This window comes from Solenopsis invicta, chromosome 16 (assembly GCF_016802725.1).
Source record: "Solenopsis invicta isolate M01_SB chromosome 16, UNIL_Sinv_3.0, whole genome shotgun sequence".
Taxonomy (NCBI): domain Eukaryota; kingdom Metazoa; phylum Arthropoda; class Insecta; order Hymenoptera; family Formicidae; genus Solenopsis; species Solenopsis invicta.
In genome coordinates, this window is record NC_052679.1 from 12,119,499 (window position 1) to 12,134,061 (window position 14,563).

Genomic DNA, 14,563 nt, shown 5'->3' on the forward strand with positions numbered 1-14,563 from the left:
CGTTGCTTGATCTCTGTAATTGCTGCGAACTGATCCCTCGTGACGATCTGTAAACACTTTGTGCTAATACATGTACATCACTGATAGGGTCAATATATGTTATTGAAAAGACAAAATATATATAATTAAAGTATATTATTTATATAAATATATATAATTAAGTTAATTTTTTACTGATTTTCATAGATGTTATTGAAACATTTTTTAAACGAATTTTAAAATCGATAATAATTTAAAAATAAATAGCTTAAATGTTAAATAAATAATAAATAAACATAATTTTATACAGATGAAAAATAAATAAAATAATTAATATTAAATAAACATTAAATAAATATTAAATAAATATTAAAAAGACATTAAAAAAATGCTTACTGAAATCATTTTTTTAATTTGTAATGTTACGCCCTTCCGCCACACCACCACTCCGGTTTAAACGCCGAACACAACGCGTAAGACCGAGCACGTGCACGTGCTCGGCTAAGCTTGTCGCGATCACACGCTACCATGCGTACCGCGCGCCGCGTTCGGCAAGCGTTCCCACTCCGGCCGGCCCAACCGCGCGCGCTGATTGGTACGTCCGACCGCGCGGACCGCTATATAAGCCGGCAGCGGGCAGCCGAAATCAAATCACTTCGAGCCACTGATCTCGCACCTACTCCGCTCCTGCGCCGGGTATTCTCGGTGCTCCCTAGCTTGGGTATTCTCAAGCACCTCCTCGGGAACGGGCATTCTTGTTTCAACTATCTCACGACGGGCATACTCGTCGGTCCTAACGGCTGGGAATACTCGGCCGATCCCATCCTCCATCCGCAACGGGAGTACTCGTCGTTTCCGCGGCTGAGTATTCTCGGCCAATAGGAACCGTTTGTCCCGCACGTCCGTTCTCGGGGATTCTCGAGACCAACACCGTCGTCGGGGATACTCGACGCCGTTTTCCGGCTCAATCCGTAAACCTACTCCCCACGGGGTGACAACACCCCGCGGGGTGAGACCAATTAGGTCTTTAACGTCGACCACCCTCGCGTATCGCGGAACCGTCCGCTGCACCGCGCGCCACCGATTCCGCGATCGCGACCGGCCGTCGCGCGGGCCAATCACGGCCCGTTTAACCGCACTTTAAGTTAGCCGCTTTACGGCAACTCCGATTATTACCTACGAGCGCATAGCGGATAATACCAGTCCGTCCGTTTCTTTAGTTATCCGCATCCATTCTTTTGTTTCAATATTAATTTACGCAGCGAATTATATTTTGTCTGGCCCGACCTATCGTCGTTCAGTTACTTTGCGCGGGTCCGATTATTGTTTAACCGAGCACTCCGGTGCATTATTATTACTTGTGTATTTCAACTACATCTGATAAATATATTGTTACGTTTGTATCATTGTACTCAACACGAAGTTCTCATTACTACCGAAAACCCTGGCATTCGGCGAGCACATCCGAGTAACCGATATCCCAACGCACCGACAAATATCCCGAGACTCCCGCCGCACCAGAAAAGTCCAGCGTTACAAATAATTCATGAAAATAATTCATTAAATAATTCATGAAAAATAATTACTTGAACAATATTAAATAAACGTTTAAAAACCGTTTATGTAAAAAAAATAAAATAAAAATTGAATATTAAATTAATATTCAATAAATGTTAAATTATTATTTTTGAAATTGTTGTTTCAAATGAAACATTAAATATTAAATTAGTGTTAAATAAATGTTAAATTAATGTTTTTAAAAAATGTTTTTTTAAATAAAAAATTAATGTGAAATACATATTAAATTAAAGTTGAATAAATGTTAAATTAATGTGTTTAAAAAATGTTTTTTTTATATGAAAAATTAATGTGAAATAAATATTAAATAAACGTTAAATAAACGTTAAATATTTTCCCAAATCATTATTTCAAATATTTAATTAATGTTAAATAAACGTAACATAAATAATAAATAAATATTTTCTTTAAATCATTATTTTAAATATTTAATTAATGTTAAATAAATATTTAATAAATGTTTAATAAATATTTTTGTTATAATGAATTGTACAATGAAAAATTAATATTAAATAAATATCAAAAAAACATTAAAAAAATATTGTGTGCTGATTGGGGTACTTTTAATGCATTATATTATATATTAATGCTGTTTATTCTTTTTTTATGATTTACAATTAAAGATTAATAATATTGTTATTTACAATATCTTTAATAAATTAGCATTTAAAGTATTAAAAGCATAAAAAGTACTTGACAAAAATGCGCAATGATTGGAAGTTTATATAGTATTTTGTAAACTTGTTAATTTAATATAATATACGGGAGAGTCTTGTTTGATCACGTTGCGATTGACGACAGCGTGCTCCCATTACATCGTGTAGGCAGCGTGATACGTTCTTGTGCGCACGGCGGGATTATCACGTTACCCTCACGCCGTGAAATGTTCCCATCATGCGTGATTGCACTATGCGACCTTTTACGCGTACACGCGTGCGACCATTACATTGTGAGGGCACTGTGATGCACTTTTGCACGCACAGCGTGATTATCACGTCGTGAGAATAACATAAATGAACTGACGAATTATTATCTGGAAAGCTGCATTTAAATAATGCAGTTATAGACAGATTTCTTTTGGAGAAACGGAGCAGGGGATATGGGGGATGAGGACAGCTCGCGGCGAGGGTGCAAGTCAGTAGGAATATTGAAATACTAACACAAAAGCTGGAGAGGGGGAGTATCTCAGTTGCGCACAGACCCGATTGGATACCATCAATCATAGCGGCTGATACCTAGAGTATTTCCGTTGGTTGAGTTAAATTAGATTACGTGATTGGTGGTGTCCGATCGGGTCTATGCGCAACTGGGCTTCACCCCTGGAAAGGATGCAGACACTTCGGTTGCTTGTTATAGATAATCAAAAGATCGGAACATATGGAGAATATGAGTTCCTCACCATTAAGTATGGCTTATTGTTAGTGAAGAGCATTATATAGGCGAGGAAAGAAGTGATATATTTGACGTCCAAGATTCTTTGACGTATATTCCACATTTAATACGTGTGTATTAAATGTGGAATATACGTCAAAGAATCTTGGATTTCTATCATGCTGTATAAAGTGACAATATTAAGTAAACTTAGTTGGCGGAAAGAAATCCAAAATTTAGGCATTATTGTTTGGAAGTGATTGTCCTCTGGCAGACTGTGAATTTTGCCCTTAATTGTATTGCTGCTCTATTTTGGTTGCGTTCCGAAATGTACTGTCAGTATTGAAAAGTTATAGTATACCATGATGTAAACTATTTTTCAGTAAAGATTTTTAGTACTTACAGTAAATTTCGGAACACAGACTTTATAGGATTAGAAAAATAAGGCGAAAGATTGCATATAGGCCTATACGGATACAATATAATATACCGTATAATGCAAAAATTTGGAAGCTATTATTCCAATAGATACTCGAATAATGTTGGCATCATTACATTGAAAGTATTTATAATAGATAAATTTATCTGAGATAATACAATTTAGAGCGTTAACTGCTATTAATATATAACTTGAGCAATATATGAATTAGGTGACAAAATTTGATATTATGAGATTGCACACTGAACTTCAAGCTCAGCGAATTTCAGACAGTGCCGGGACTACAGTATAAGTATGTATGTACACCCAAGGACTTTGATTCTGTCCATGGGGAAATTTTCCAAACTAAGAAGTCACTACTTTCTACATACTCGCAGTTCATGATTAATGAAACGACTAGAGCTTATTGGTCGTTACGTTAATCTCAAACTGTAAGTATGTAGAAATATAGCGACTTCTCAGTTTGAAAAATTTCCCCATGGACAGAATCAAAGTCCTTGGGTGTACATACAATACAGTAAGTCAACTCTGTGTCGGCATCTTATTGAGAGAATTAGTAATGTTCAAGTTCGAAGAGCTACGCAAAATGTACAAAAAAGAGCAAGAACGTGTATCAAAGTAGAAGGAGCACACTTCGAACATTTATTATAATTATAAGGAAATAAATAATTAATTCACGTTGAATTGATAAATTACAATAACACCGAAACATTTATTTTAGTTATGTACCTTAGGATCTTTAGGGTTTTTTTTAAACAAGGTGGAGAGAGGGAGAGAGGGAGAGAGAGAGAGAGAGAGAGAGAGAGTGTGTGTGTGTGTGTGTGTGTGTGTGTGTGTGTGTGTGTGTGTTTGATTACAGCCGTTTCGCTGTTCATCGTTGTTCTTCCGTCGCGTAGTTTGTCAGCTCCGCTCCATCCGTCTATTGTTCGTCACTGTTTTCTTTCTATAGACGAGCGCTCATTCGCTAACTTTAACATCATATTGCATGGAACAGAAGGCTCAAATCAAAAAATGACTCAGGACTTTTCGACTTGGATTCGTGTCCTTTAACTCATGGTATACTCCAGGTTCCTTTGTTCTGTTACATCCTAACACACACACACACGCGCGCGCGCGCGCGCGCACGCGCACGCACACACTCCCACACACACACACACATACACAAGGTGTCCGGAAACTAGAGAACCTACCGCTTTGAGAGTGTAAAGACGATAAAAAGGGACAAAAAAGTCTTATACCATTTTGCGATATTCGCTATAATTATCGAGTTATAAAATAAAACATCTGAGCCAATGTGCAGTGACGCCGCGCCATCGCTCCTAGCTCGTAGGTAACGGCGTGCGGTGGGACAGGTGACGCGTCGTTGTTTGAATTTGCACGACGCGACGGTCTGAATTCGCCTCACCGCGTATACACGTACATACCATAGAGATATTACATATAGAGTAGAGAAGCCAGCCTCAAAAGTGACCCGTTGATAGAAAGAGACAGAAAATGGGAGCTTTAGTCTATCTCTCTCTTAATGGCGCTAGTACAACAAAGACAAGAATATAGGTCCTATCTTCTCTCTCTTTCTAACGGGGGGACATTTCCACTTACAGATCTGTTTATGGCTCCTCTACTCTATATGTAATATCTTTATGATACATACAAAATCAAATGTGTTATTTATCAAATGTGTAAGGAGAAACTTTAGTTAAAATAACACATTTGATTTTTGCAGTGTATACATATACACACGGTGCAGCAAATTCAGACTGTCGCGCTATGCCAATTCAGACAACAACGCGTCACCTTGTTCGCCGCGCGCCGTTGCCTACGAACTAGGCGCGATGGCGCAGTTTCATTGCACATCGGCTCAGACGTTCTATTTTATAACTCAATAATTTATAACAAATATTGCAAAATGGTATAAGACTTTTTTGTTCTTTTTTATCTTCTTTGTGTTCTCAAAACGATAGGTTCCCTAGTTCTCGAATACCCTGTACACACACACACACACGCACGCACGCACGCACGCGCGCACGCACGCACGCGCGTACGCACGCACATACATATGTACTATTTTATTCTTCTAAGTTCATCGCTTATTAATCGCATAATTTTATACCCTCCTAAAATTTTTTTTCTCTTACATAAACAAATCGTTGTGCTCTGGGCGATGCATTATGACACAATCTGGACACAACTGGTGACAGCTGCGTTTCCTTTAAAAACCAATCAAAAAAATTACGTCCCGACATAAGCATTGTTATAATCGAGCATTATAACGGTCCATAGCAACCGATCTCGGGTTACCATGCACCGAAAAGAAATTAAACTTATTGTCTAAAGCGCTGTCGCAACGCGTGCAAATCCGGGAACTTTAAAACCCAACGGTAATTGCCCGAATTAGTTCCAACAACGCCGACACAACACTGACACACGTTGACCATGCGGAAATATCGGACATTGCACTTGCAATCGGCAATAGTCTTTCACAATTGCAATCAATATAAAAACACCGCTTGACACTCAAGCGGCGAACAGTCATTCGAAGCTTCGATACGAAACACATCTCCGTCAAGCAGTCAGTCTACAGCAGCAGCCACACTTACGAAGACCCATACATACAGTACGGTCACACCGTTAGCATGTACATATTAGTATCGTTCAATGTACCGCAGCTGTAATACGAGCCGCCGCTCGTGAGTATTATCTACGTTTATAAATATATGATTATATTCAAACGTTTGGACTTCTTTCCTTAGCCAACGATTTCGTGGGTCCTCACCCCCTCCACGGCGTCCATCGGGCTTAGACCGGACTTTGTACGTTAGCCGTACAACAGCATCACAAACCGCGGACGTAACAATACATATTATTAAATAATAAGAAAAAATAATAAAATCACATATCTAAGAAAAGCGAATTATGGATCAAAATTGGCGAGGATGGTGGAGAGCTTTTACAGTTTAATATGCTGGGTAATTTTTTAGTTCAAACTAAAGAAATGACTAATATTTAATTTATAATTTAAAAAGTGTAAATTGTCAAATCTACAGTTCCTGAAATGTATTTAATTGCAATGATATTCACGAATATAATCAAGTGTCTTCTTTCGGTTTTACTGAACCTTGTATATGTTAATATAAATTATAAACAAACTATGTAAATATGAACAAAAATAAGAGACATTTTTTTATACATGTTAATTATTATGTATGTACCATCTGTTATCTGAATGTTTCGTTATTGAATTATACAGTATAGTTTATTATGTTTTACTTATAAGTCGTATTTTAAAGGAAAAATAATAAACTATACTGTGCGTATAATTGCACATATTGTAACTGCACTATAGAAAAATAGAAAGTGCACATTTTATATATTTTACATCTTTCTGTATTGAAGTACAGTTATCATGAAGTTTCAATTGAAAACTATTTTGCTCTGAATTTTATATTTTTACTTTTATATAATATAATATAATATTTTATTTTCAATATATCTTTAACCTTTCTCTTTCAAAAGCAATTTTTGATACTAAAATTTTTTTCGTCACAAATTTCAGAATTTCTAAAAAAAGTTTGTACGCAGTTAAATGTAAATAATCCTCCGTATTACATCGTAATGCAATAGTGCACGTTTATTTTCTCGACGATCAATAAAGCTCTTCTTGATTAAAAGTAACGATAAAATCATTGACCACATGTATAGTGTATCAGTATAACTTCTGCCGCGTACGTAGTTGTATGATAGTGATTGTAATAAACAAAATTGTCCATAATATTAAGTAAATATGTATATTGGACGTTGATAATAATTGATTCAGCTTTACAATAAATTTAATTTAAAATTTTTAGAAAAGTTTTATTTCAATGGATGCAAAAAAAAATCAACTTTTAATTTTTACAAGTGAATCTTTCGAAAAAGTTTCGCATTTGTTAGGAATCAATTTGTCGAGTTACATAGGCAAATTATATAGTATAGTACTCGTAATATTATTTATCTTTTTTGGTCAAGTATCTTGGCACAACATTTGTATTAGTTATTGTCAAGAACGGCTCATCATGAAGTTCATGGTAACGTTATGGTACTTCCTAATGATTTTATTATGGCTGACTATGGTGAGCACATCTTTATTTCATCCAAAGCAATTTGCTTTTCCTCGTCAAGAGATGTTTATCATAGATTCTATACTTGAGTAAGTTTCTTTTTTTAATAATTGTAAGGTATTTGAGCCGAATAAAGCCCACCTAACTTATTTTATTTTTTATAAATTCTATTTACAAAGGTATTGAAATAAACTAAATGAGAATAAAATGTTTATTTCAACTACTCGTCAAAATAAAATTATCATCTATATAAAACATTTTTAAAAAAACAAAAAAGAAATATTTTTATACTCTGATCTTGGACCTTATTAAATTCTTGTGCTTTTAATATGCCCCGAATTAAAAATAAATTGAAAATAACAAAGAAATTAAACATATTTTTCAACTCACTGTTAAAATGATTATTAATCACAAATACGAAATTCTTTAAGATTTATTTTAATGTAAAACATCATAATTATTTTTAATTTTGTCTACAATTAATATTTTAACTTTAAGAAATTCTGGCTATTTTAGTGCAATTTTAGCTTATGGAAAATTAGTGTCATTGAAAATCGTTATTCTTTGTTGCAAGCCACATACATAATAAATAAATGGCAATGGCTGTAACAATAAATGTATAAGTGGGCCTTATTTAATAATACATTATTTATAAACAGTATACTTATTTCAAAAAATCAATATATATATATATATATATATATATATATTTGTTTTTTTTCCATAGTTAGAAAGTTGAATAATATTATAATATGTTGTAATAAATCATAAAATAATATATACTTATTAAATTTAAAACAATATTTTTTTATAAAAACGGCTGATTTATCCACTTATTACAAGCTTATATTGCATTAAATAAACATGTTGCTACCGATATTAATTCCCTAGTCCCTCTTTATCTACTTCTTATAGCATATCTTTTAAGCATAAATTTTAAACATAAAGCGCGTTTTTAAATGGTAAATTTAAAAGTAGGCCTTATTTAGTACTGGGCCTTATTCGGGTCAAGTATCTTATATTCAAATCTTTATATAAATAATATTTTATTACATCATGTGTCATTAAATGCTTAACTAACAAGAAAGGTCTGTGAACCCAAAAATTAAAAAAATTCTGAAATTTTGTGTACACATAGAGGAATTTATCTATAACACAAAAATATTTTTTGTTTGTGCCCAATTTCAGTTTAAGGGGATAAAACACCCTTTTGAAAAAAGTCGATTTTTTTCTTTCGTATATCGTCAAAACTATAAAAGATAGAGAAAAATGTTTTAAATAAAAGTTAATAGCTTGAAGAGTACCTTATAACAGCGAAAAAAAATTTTTTTTTAAATTATTCTTATACTTTCCCCACCATTTACCTATTTTTTTCAAAATTTTTATTTCTTTTTATAAGCAAAATAAAACTTATTGTATTACGAATTCAATGATATATAATAAAGTTATAATGCGACATTTCCAAAAATAATTAAAAACCACCTCATAACGCATGCTACGCGCACCCGTTCGTGTACTATAGAAATGTTCCTCTTCGATTTTGACGAGTGTTTAATACGTTGTAGTACAGATCAAAATAAGGGATTTACTTATTTTTTTATACGTGCCCAAGCTCATTTTTAAGTAAAACATTCTTTTGAAAAAAATCGGTTTTTTTTCTTTCAAAGCGTGTAACGTCGAAATTATAAGAAATAGAGAACAATGTTCTGAAAAGTTGAGTGGCTCGAAGAGTACTTTACAACAATAAATAAAAAATATTTTTTAATTATTTTTTATATTTTCCCTCAATACTTCACATTTATTTTTAAAAATTTTCATAACAGAATTGAAGATTATTTTTATACGAACCCAACCATACCAGGTGTACAAGTATGAAATGCGGATATAAAAAAAAAACACGTTAAATTTGGAAGAATGATAAAAAATAATTAATGTAAATTATGCTCCATTACTAGTTATACATTTAAAACAATCCCGCTTTGCGCACGGGCGGTGGTAGCGGTGGTGCAAGCGCAAGGAATCGCAGGGAGAGAATTAATTTGGTACGCGATGATTTCTTTTGGTGAACAGAAAATATATTGGATTTATTGTAAAATAAATCTGAGAGATATAAAAGAAAGTAATAATGAACGTAATATAAAAGTGAATATGAAAATAATAACTGTGTTATAAAGTAAAGAAAGCAACAGAAATAATAATGCAATAAATCGTAACAATTTAAAAAAAGTTTTTTAAATTATTTTTTATACTTTCCTCACCACTTCACATTTGTTTTTAAAAATTTTCAAATATTTTAATGACAGAATTAAAGCTTATTTTTGTACAAATACAACCATATATAATAAAGTATCTTTCCGATGTACCCTAGTGAGAAATAATAAGTTGAAAAGACGTCTATTCTACGTCAATGTCGTTGATGATTAATATTAATGGATAGATATTTATTTACTTTAGCTTACAAAAAGCCATGAAGGGACTTCAAGGGTTTACAATCTTTATCCTTGGGGTCGATTGTGTATCTTTGTCAACTTTTCTCACTTCTCGTATTTTCATCTCACATGAAAAAATACGCACGATTGGCTATGAGCATAGTGAAAATGCGATATCCCTATGCTTACGTGAGTGAAAATCACAAATGCGAGTGCGAGCAATGGTAGAATACTTCACATAACCTTTAAAAAACGGTGCGTCGCCTCTGAGTTAAATAATCTCCAATAATCTCAAAGTCCCTCCTGTTGACGATTGACGACGCGTGTCCCGAGTAAGATACCCTGATAGCCATGCATGTTTTGCAAAATCAGGCAACTTAATGCTGAGCATGAATTTTCGACTAGTTGCTGTGTATTTGTTGAAAACGTAACGCATAGTCCTACATATTCAACAACATGAGAGCAGATTTGAGACATTTTATGTCAGCAGATTCAAAGCAAACGGAGAGCAACTGTTGCTTATTGTGTTGCCAACAAAATGACTTCTATTCGTGGAAAACATTTTGCTTTATCAATCATTTTCAACAACATAAGAGCAACGTGACGATAATAAAAAAAAGATAATGATGCTGTACTTTTGTCGTGTATTTGTTAAAAACATTAAATATATTAATTATTGTCTTGTAGCCAAATAAAATGTCGAAAATGATTTGTGTGTGTGTGCGCGCGTGTGCGTATGTGATTGTGTGTTTGCGCGAGCGTGTGTAATGAAATAAATAAACAGGTGTAAATTAATTATTTACTTGGCTATGAGATTGGATTGAAATGGATTTAACAAGTGAGTGCTGGCGTCACCGCTAGGCGGCCACGCTGTGGGAGAATTTCTCGTGAGTCGAGTGCGGCCACAGGCGTTATATCTAGGTGCTATCGCGGCGGTCACCCCAGCTCATACTTCCATAAGCTTTTAGGACTTGCTTGTTGTAAGCTCGAGACAAATACTCGCTCTCATTCTTTTCAAACGTAACGTGTGTGTGGAACATTGGTCCACATAAAATTTTATATTTTTATATGTAAATAACAATTTGTATTGTTATTTAATCTTATACATAAATTAAATGTTTAATTTAAATTTAATTCTTTTTAACGAAAAGGATACAAGAAATACTTTTTTGTAAACTAAACATTTATTACTTTTACATTAATGTATTCTGTTTTAATAAATCTATCTGGATTCCGATCTCATTTTCAATCGGTCTTAATACCGTATTTTTGGTGTAGAAATCTCGATCGATTCGGATTACTTTTTTTGAATCGGTTTTATCGCACATTTTTGGCAGGGTGGTGACAATTCAGCAGAAAGAAGAATTAACTTATTTATTTTTTATATATTTGAAAAAAAAGTACAAAACATATATTTAACCGTTTTCGACATGTTGTTGAATTTTTGCTGAAATTTATGATTCAGCACATGTTGTTGGCAACTTGCTCTTATGTTGCTTTTTATGTATAGCGATAAACCGTTGACAGCAAATACGCAGCATATTGGCAGTAAAACGTGTTGAATTCATATAATGTCAAACCAAAGGCAAATGAGGCACACACCTTGTTCTAAATTTGCTGAAAACTAATGCCCTTTGTTTTCGGCAATTTTACAGCAACAACACAGACAGGTGGCTATCAGGGTATCAATTAAAAAAAAAAAACGGTGCGTAAATATTGCATAATTTATTTACAATTGTTAAGATTGTTCATTTTAGTTGTGTTTCTCAAACCGCTTTTTAGTTCGTCGATGTGGGTAACTTCTACAGCGCCATCCTACGGGTACATGTGTGCGAGGACGCTAGTGTACGTGACTAGCTCACTTCTTTTAGTTCTCTCTTGCACTTACTTCGGTTCCGTCCGCTCGTCGTTGCGTATGTGTGTATTTTGTCGTGATCAATTAGGCGCGTATATTACGTTGATTGTTAATTTGCCCAGCAAACCTGCATATTGTATAACAAGGACAGAAGTGTTAAATTGCTCTGTAATATTCTGCTTTCGCGTGTGCTGTACACGCACTCTTGTGTTGAAATAAACGTTAAGTCTCAATAACAATATATACTTATACATATTATTTACATCTTATTATTTATTTATTGTTATTTATTATTTATATACTTATATAATTATTAATTTATTTATATACTTTATACAATTTTACAATGTATTATCTAGAATATATTAGGAGTATAAATAAGTTTCCGCTGTTTTTTATCAAAAATTGGGCATTTATTGTGAAAGAACGGTACCTAATGTTTTATTCGAAGTATTGTCCATCGCTAGCCACTACTTTTTTCCATCTTTCTGGCAGCATACGGATACCGCGTCGGAAGAATGCTTCATCTTTTAGAGCTATCCACAAATCGACCTAATTTTTTCTATCTTCATATGATGTGAAGTGTTGTTCAGACAGGCCATGCGCCATCGATCGAAACAGGTAGTAATCAGAAGGAGCAATGTTTGGTGAATACGGCGGGTGGGGTAAAACTTCCCAATTGAGTGTTTCTAGGTAGGTTTTGACCGGCGCCGCAACATGTGGACGAGCATTATCATGCAGAAGAATAACTTTGTCGTGTCTAGAGTAGTAGTGGGCACGTTTTTCCTTGAGTACTTGGCTCAATCTCATCAATTGTGTTCGGTAGAGAGCCTCAGTAATGGTTTCATTCGGTTTGAGCAACATATAATACACGACACCAAGCTGATCCCACCAAATGCACAACATGAGCTTTTTTCCATGAACGTTCGGCTTGGTTGTCGATGTTGAAGCATGGCCAGATGGTCCCCATGATTTCTTCTTCTTTGAGTTATCGTAGTAGATCCATTTTTCATCACCAGTGACTATACGATGCAAAAAACCCTTTCGTTTATGCCTGGCAAGCAGCATTTTACATGTGAAAAATCGGCGTTCAACGTTTCTCGGCTTCAGTTCATATGAAACCCCCTCTTTGTTTTTGAATTATTCCCAATGATTTTAAGCGATGTGAAATTGCTGGTTGAGTCACTCCTAATGTAAGTGCAAGTGCTTCTTGCGTTTGGCACGAATCTTCATCTAATAATGTTTCCAATTCCGCGTCTTCGTACACTTTTGGCCTTCTGCTACGTTCTTTGTCTTCGAACGTCAAATTCACCGTTCTTAAACTTGTGAAACCACTCACGGCAACTTCTCTCACTTAAGGCAGCCTCACCATATGCTTCTACAAGCAATCGATGCGCCTCGGCTGCAGATTTCTTCAAATTAAAAAAGTAAATCAAAAGCTCCCGCAAATGACGCTTATTCGGCTCAAAACTCGACATTTTTGCACGAAAAGAGATATATGATGCTGATACAAAATCGCTAATATTTTAAGGTTATGTTGTTGCCAGATGTCCAACCTTACGATATAACGTTTTATAACAGACAATTTCAACCATAACATACTAGTGGCGCCATTTTTTGTGAAACGGCGGAAACTTATTTATACTCCTAATATTATCTAGAATATCGAATGGATCCTGAGTATCTCTCAGTCTCCTTCTTAATAAATTTAAATTTCTTTTTCTAATTTTTTTTTTAATTCGCATTTTTCTCTTGCTCGATAAAAAATAAAAGATACTCCATTCTGAAACGATACAAGACTCCGCGAACTCGACCAAATTCGAGACAGTTTGATTGAACGTGACATCAAAATACTTGCCGAGCAATGTCACGTGAGAAATGTCGCATTTCCACTATGGTGAAAAGTAGCAAATCGAGTGAGAGCTCACTTTTACCATTTTCACTAGGTTTTGGAATACGCAATCGATCCCCTTAACTCATCCATACCTCGTTCTATTCCATATTAGCCTATCTCTGTTCCTATCGTACACTTTGTACGCATTTCTCTCTCTTTTCCTCGCGCTCGCGGTGCTAACTGTACTTCCTTATACTTATTCTTGTACCTATCCTTGGTACAGCACGACACAACAGTCCGCCCAGGCAAACAAACACCGTACCATATACAGCAAGTCTGTCCACCCGAACAAACCCCCGCACCCATTCCTATATTTATACCTATGCCTATGCCTAATTCTCTTTCCACTTTAACTCCTAATTTACATTCTTCTTTCGCTTATCCTCACATTCTTCTTTCTTTCTTTGTACTTCCATTCCTTGGTTCCTCCCTTCCTTCTTCTCGGTTCTTCTTTCACCTTTCTTTTCTCTCTTCTCTTGTCTCTTTTCTGCTTCTTATTTCAAATATCTTTAATAACACTTATAGCCTCCTTTTCAGCCAGTCTTCCAGATATTACTTAGTATCTCTACGCAGGAATGCAGAAATTACGCATCTTATGAAATTGTTCCAATACAACGTGACAAGAATTACACACAATGCGAACTTGTTGCTGCAAAGGAGATCTACTGCGCACTTTCGTCCCTTCTGCATCCTCCTCTACTGTCTTGTTTTATACAATCCTTTTTTAACCTCTTTTTTAACCTTTTTAATCCAGCAGCCTTCTTTTCTTCCAATTTTTACTAAAATTCCGGTTCCTCTTTCCTTCCTGCTTACATCTCTGTCGCCTTCTTGTCCTATATATTTATTCTACTTCTTTTTTTTTCTTCCTGTACCTCTTCTTTCTTCCTTTATGCTTCATAACTTTAATCTCCTATACCTCTT

At 34.6% G+C, this 14,563-nt stretch overlaps 1 long non-coding RNA gene across 1 annotated transcript; it reads left to right on the forward strand.

The window, feature by feature from the left end:
• The first annotated feature begins 3,781 nt into the window (after positions 1-3,781).
• LOC120359745 lies at positions 3,782-6,561 on the forward strand. The gene is made up of 2 exons (XR_005576533.1): positions 3,782-6,054; positions 6,118-6,561. It is a non-coding gene; the product is annotated as an uncharacterized LOC120359745 (long non-coding RNA).
• Positions 6,562-14,563: the final 8,002 nt, after the last annotated feature.